General features: G+C 37.6%; 1 pseudogene; it reads left to right on the forward strand.

The window, feature by feature from the left end:
• Nucleotides 1-239: 239 nt before the first annotated feature.
• LOC139784944 (serine/threonine-protein phosphatase 6 catalytic subunit-like) lies at nt 240-4,806 on the forward strand (annotated as a pseudogene).
• Nucleotides 4,807-6,446: the final 1,640 nt, after the last annotated feature.

A 6,446-nucleotide genomic window follows, 5' to 3' on the forward strand; every position in this document is an offset into this window, starting at 1 on the left:
GCCGCGATATCTTGATCACGTGATCAGAGAAAATGTCCCTTTCACTTTTTCGCCACTGGCGGCGCTTTCGCGCAGTGCAGATATAGTGCGTTCATATACGTGTTTGTACTGCGCGCAGTGCAGATGTACTGCGCGCAGTGCAGATAGTTAGTGCGTTCAGCGTGCTGTCACGTCACAGTCAGTTCACTTAACCTATCGAGAGATACGGTAGTGTCGGAGCGAGACCGACCGTGTGACTCTTTATATATATTGACAGCAGAGAGCTGATACTGAGATCAAGGAGTCAAGGAGCCTGTTCACACGAGGCGTTTCTGCCGCGCGATTGCGGCCGTGCGTTAACGTTTGCACGAGCCGCACGCTGTCGCGAGGTAAGGTGCGACAACGCGCGTACGCGAAACGGTAGTAACACCGTAATCGTGCCGGCGATATACTGAATTTGAATTGCTTCGTGCTTATCTGGAGATTTCGTATCCCTACATCGTGTTACCACCGCTGCCGGAAAAGAAGGTTCTCTACGCTTGGCAGAAAGTGACGACTGACACGTTCGATCCCGACTTCGTTGATCGCAGAAGAGCTGGACTCGAGGTACGTTTCCAATTTGCAATTATAACAGTATCGTGCGATGAATGTTGTACTAACCTCAAAGTCGGAGCATCCTTGCTCACCGCTACGGGATCGACGTAAAGTTTTAGCGGATTTTAATCTTCCGAATTAGCGTCGCAACAATATTAGTCTTCCATTATCTATTGCCTCACAACTTTTCGATTTTAATATTCTGTAGCTGTATAGTTATTTGTACACAATCGTGATATTAATATACATCAGATTGTTCATGTTTTTGTGCTGTTACAGTTCTATGATTTAGAGGAACTGTTTCGTAACGGTGGCCCCGTGCCAGATACAAATTACATATTCCTGGGAGATTTTGTCGATCGGGGCTACTATAGCTTAGAAACGTTTACTCGTCTGCTCACATTTAAAGCTAAATGGTCCGACAGGATAACGTTACTACGCGGTAATCACGAAACTAGACAAATCACGCACGTTTATTTGGATTTTACGGTAAGTGCGCAACGATACTTTCTTTTCTGGGCTTTTTTTACATTTGTGTATAATAAAGCTTTGATTTCATTGGTCTCTTCATTTTCTGTTCTAGATGAATGCCAAAACAAGTACGGCAATGCTAATGCGTGGAAGTACTGTTGTAGGGTATAACTCCACTTTTGATTACGCTCGAATAAAATTCTGTTTTAGTTAATTGATGAACAGGTTCTTTGTGTACACGGTGGATTGTCTCCAGCTATTAGAACACTAGATCAAATTAGAACGATTGAAAGAAATCAAGAGATTCCACACAAAGGTATTAATTGTATAAAGTGATATGTCATTGCAAAAGTTACATAATAATAAAAGTTACATGACTGGATATTTACTGTTATTGTACAATAATAATAAAATATCGTTGCTTAATTGCCATATTACAGGTGCTTTCTGTGATTTGGTCTGGTCCGATCCAGAAGATGTAGAAACATGGACAGTAAGTCCGCGTGGTGCAGGCTGGCTGCTTGGCAGCAAAGTGACTTACATGTTCATGGAAGTGAATGATCTTAAACTCATCTGTAGGGCGCACCAATTAGTTCAGGAAGGTATGTCTTTGCTCAAATATTTCTGTCGCAGATTTTTTTAAATATCTCGGAAGTATGTATTGATGACGCATATTTTTATCATGCAGGTTATAGGTACATGATTAATGACAAACTCGTCACAGTGTGGTCGGTCCCAAATTATTGTTATCGATGTGGTAACAGCTAGTATCATGCAGTTCACGACAGTGGATCAGAGATCACCAGTGCTGTTCCAGGCAGTGCCTGATTCCGAGAGAGTAATCCCACCTCTAATGCCCACTCCGTACTTTTTGTGATCTATCTTAGTGGCTCATCTGTACGGATGCGGAAGAGAAATGTCTGTGTCTAGACTCTACGGAATCACATGATTTGATTGGCCGGATCCAGGCTGGTACCATGACGGACCCACACATTCATGAGAATATATCACTGATTATATACATATTACTTTAGAAAATTTGGATTCCCTTAAAAGAAATTATTTGATGCGTTCTACGATCAAAGTACGATACTTAGAGAGGACTGAATTGTCGTGTGATTGATCTTATTCAGGGAATGTTCTTTAGATTTTTTAAGAACTTTATCAGGTTTTACATGTTGTAAAGTTAATTACATGTTGTAAAGCTAACTTTTATATATCTACATAGTATCTGCCATTGCATCAGCCTGATTTTTGTAGCTCGAGAAAAAAAAAGAAAACGATATTTTGCATCAGAGCAAATGTGAACATTCTGTGGTATAGACGCTTTTGCTGTCTACTATGTACATTCTGTAGAGCATTCATATCTCAGAGCAGCATTCTGGACTTTAATGTTCAAAAGACTAAGAGCTTTTAAATAATTTATGAGCGCGAATAACGCAAATAGTCCAGTGCTGTGTGTGAATATAAAAAGAAAAGAAATATCACGTTTAAACATTCCGGCAAAAAGTACACTCTCTGAGTACAGTAAATGCTTCTCTGACATTACAATCGTTGTGCGTAGAATTCAGATTTATTAAAGCGTGAGCATATATAGTACTGTTAAGGTCTTCCTGAACATATAAATGATCTGTTGCTGGTTTAGGTACTGTGTGTGCTGCGTACCGTTCTTTTTTCTTCTAAATGCGCAATCGGTGTTCTTAGCAAGAATCGTAAATTCGGCTCTTTTTCGCCGAAGTACAAATAGCGTGTAGCAGTAGCCAAAGTTTTCCTGCTTAGGTAAGGAAATCCGATAGCGGGATCGTTATAGCATCTGTAGAGAGTTGTCTTATTATTTTTATGCACATGACATTTTTTTACGCTTAATTTTAAGAAATTCCGAGCTCAAATATTGTCTTTAACCTTAGAGGCCGGGAAAAGGACTTGAAGAGTTTTTTTTTTTTACTATTTTTCCCTTATTCAACACACAAATTTTGCCCGAAAACATCAAATAGATTGTGTTTTTTGGGTGGTCGATATTTCGACCACCCCCGGCCTCTAAAGGTTAAACTACCTTGACACACATTAATGTTCTTTTCAAGAAAGATATCCACCGTTCGTTCGTCACACACACTTCTCTCTTTTATATATATATATATATATACATATATGCCAAATCGCTGTCGTATTGAATAATCGTAATTAACTAATTGTCATAAGTTCATTAATGTAGGGAGCAACTTGAAAAAAAAAAACCGAGACCCTTAGCAATGTGCCTCTAAATTAATAAGCGTTTGTGTAATATAATGATACGATATTGATATGACATAATTAATGGAAATGCACCGGCCATTGCGTATCATAAGCCTGAATTCTGACCATCGATTTTTGCTAGCTCACGATAATTCCTAACCGATCACAGACCCGACAAATATGGCATTGGCATTGTGGCACAGGCTGTCAAGTTGAGACTACTCTATTTTGAATTTTGTGATGTAGACCGAAGGAGGCGTGTGCAATGGTCATGTCGATGTTTATAACGACTCTCCTTGTCGCACCATTCGAAGAGGTGTTTTGCGAAGATCCGTTATTCCAAGAAATGTAATAAACTTTTGAACAGTGCCTTCAGAACTATAACACGACGGTCTACTAGAAGTATAAATGCTTTCTTATTCTATTTCATATAAGCCTTCCGCTATTGTTTTGGAACGAGCCTTTGCTTTTTCGCGAAACTTTTCTACGATATTTACGTTTTACGATTTTACTACCTTTTAGGTCTACTCTTACAATTTTACATCACGCGCGCGCGGTATATTCTCTATTTGTACTACATATTATAACGTACAATTACAATTGCGCGATACTTTACGCGAGTAATGTATTACATAAGGTAGAGAGGAGCGCATCTAGAACGAATTGGGACACGGAGCTTGCGTTACAAACTCGACTCGCTACATTTGCAGCCTCCGAGTCGTGAAACGGTTTCGCAACGACGAGAACGCCCTACGTGCGGTACGGATATCATTAGAAATCCTTAAAAAAAAAAGAAAAGAAGTATTAGCCTCTGTATCTATTGGGGTGTTCGCGGCGTTTCGTTTACCGGAATGCCTCTGTCTGTGATCGCTTTAATCTTATCGAAGTGTCCAAGCGCTTGCGGCGACTCGATATTAATAATCGGTAAGCTCGCGAGAGAGAGAACAAATAAAGACAATTTGCAAGATAAAAATAAAATAACGAAGACTAATTTAGCTTAATGTGCTCCGTGCGGGAGCTTGAACACTGCGCATAATCCTTAAAGATCTCACAGGTAGACACCATTTTAAAACGATCATCATGTACCTTGAAAGTATAGACTTTGTTATGTTAATGTAATGAAGAACGTTTGTAATAAAAATTCGCAAAAAATCGCACTTGATCGCATTGTCAATAATAGAGAAGAACACGATCGCATAGTGCAGACCAAACGCTTTGGACCAAACGCTATGGTACATGAGCATATTTACAGTTCGAAGACCAAGAGGTAGAGCCGCGGGGATACGACGACAAGAAGAAAGATGTCGTCAGCTAACCACCATTGGGGTAGACGAGGCAGAAGACCGAGACAGTAACATAATTATTTTTAAGCCGTATTTTTAAGCAGTAATATAACCCGTCAGTATTATATATTCGTACCTCTGACCATACACATATGAACACACACATACAAAGTGAATATGTGAATATGCTACGTTTCTTATACATACATGAAAACATAATTGCTAAATAAACATTTAATAAAACTATTATATTGTTATTTACTTCATACTTACCAAATCAAGTTTTATTTAATATGTAGGGTAGACCGGGGCACGTTGTCACACGGGGCACGTTGTCACATCGGCTTTATTTAAAAAACTAATAACCAGAGGGCAGCACCCGTCATTCCCAAAACGTGTTAGTGTATGCCCATCTTTGGTGTGTTTACAGTGTTGAGATTGCTCCAGCCGTGTTGACGTAAAATCAACTTGAAAGTTTTTTGCGACCGTAAGTAAAATTTTATTGTCTAACATTCAACGTACTGGACATGAAGCTTATGTTTTTTCAGAATAGACCTTTATATTATCTTAAAGTATGTACTTTTTACCGCGTGCAATACCTAACCTTATGAATATCTCAAACGTGTCGGCCATGAGGCTATTTGGAGTAAAAAAATGCCCTCGGGGCACGTTGTCACGAATTTTAATGTCATAGGTGCAATTGGGATATGGTGCGCTCCTACAAACAGAAAACTGCGAGAGCCGCAGTAGTCGATCTAGAAGTAATTCGTCTTGCTGTTAACGATCAATAAGTTGCGCATTCGAGTGGAATTCTTGTATTTAGATTAAGACGAAAACTTCGTGCTTTTTGTACTTTTTTGAAATAAAATAAATGTTTCTGTGAAGGATTTTACTTTTTTACATTGCAGCGCACTATAATATATTGATATTTACGTTAAATACAGTTTGGATAACATTTTGCATGCAATTACATTTGATGTGACAACGTGCCCCGGTCACGGGGCACGTTGTCACAAGCGACCTGTCGTTATTTATTGTTATGTAACAACTGTAGAGTAACAATCACACAAAATTCGATACTGTCCAATTGAAGCTGAGGGTTCACTCGAAATTTTGGCATATCACAGTACTCTCAAATATTGAATGTAAAAAATACAAAAAATATTGAAAAAAATGTGTGACAACGTGCCCCGGTGTGAATATGTGAATATGCTACGTTTCTTATACATACATGAAAACATAATTGCTAAATAAACATTTAATAAAACTATTATATTGTTATTTACTTCATACTTACCAAATCAAGTTTTATTTAATATGTATAATCTATTGTAACTGTAAATAAATTTATTATTTACTGTATAATTAAATGCTGGTACATTCAAGAAATTTGTAATTCTGACCTGGATTTATATCCTGTCTAAACTACACATGTATGTTTAAATTGATGTTTTACCTAGTTATTGCACCAATAATGTTTAAATAAATCGTAGCTTTAGTTTTTAACGCAGGAAAAGAAAATTTAACGTTTAAGCGCTAACCAATGTTGATGCATTTTTCTGAAGAAATACTTACAGATTGATTTTGTTGCATATTCGAAATCTAAAATCCGAGCATGCTAGAAGCACTTTCATTATCTTCAATGTGTCAGGTATTTTAAAAGAACACTAAATTTATCTTTAAAAATAGGCAAAATTCAAGCAGCTGTAACTTTGTTAAAAATGAACAAAATTTAAATTTAAAAAAAGGATTTTAAAGCTTGAAATCTCTACTTTTGAAAGTTTTTATCGTGGATTGAATAAGAAATGAGCATTTTGACTTTGATTGCTCATAACTTCCTTAAAAAACATCGTATTACAATTCAAAAAACAGATTCTTAAAGCTGAA

The sequence above is a fragment of the Temnothorax nylanderi genome, unplaced genomic scaffold (genome assembly GCF_030848795.1).
Source record: "Temnothorax nylanderi isolate EJ_2023f unplaced genomic scaffold, tnyl_v1.0 TNYL_tig0711_pilon, whole genome shotgun sequence".
In the NCBI taxonomy this organism is placed as follows: domain Eukaryota; kingdom Metazoa; phylum Arthropoda; class Insecta; order Hymenoptera; family Formicidae; genus Temnothorax; species Temnothorax nylanderi.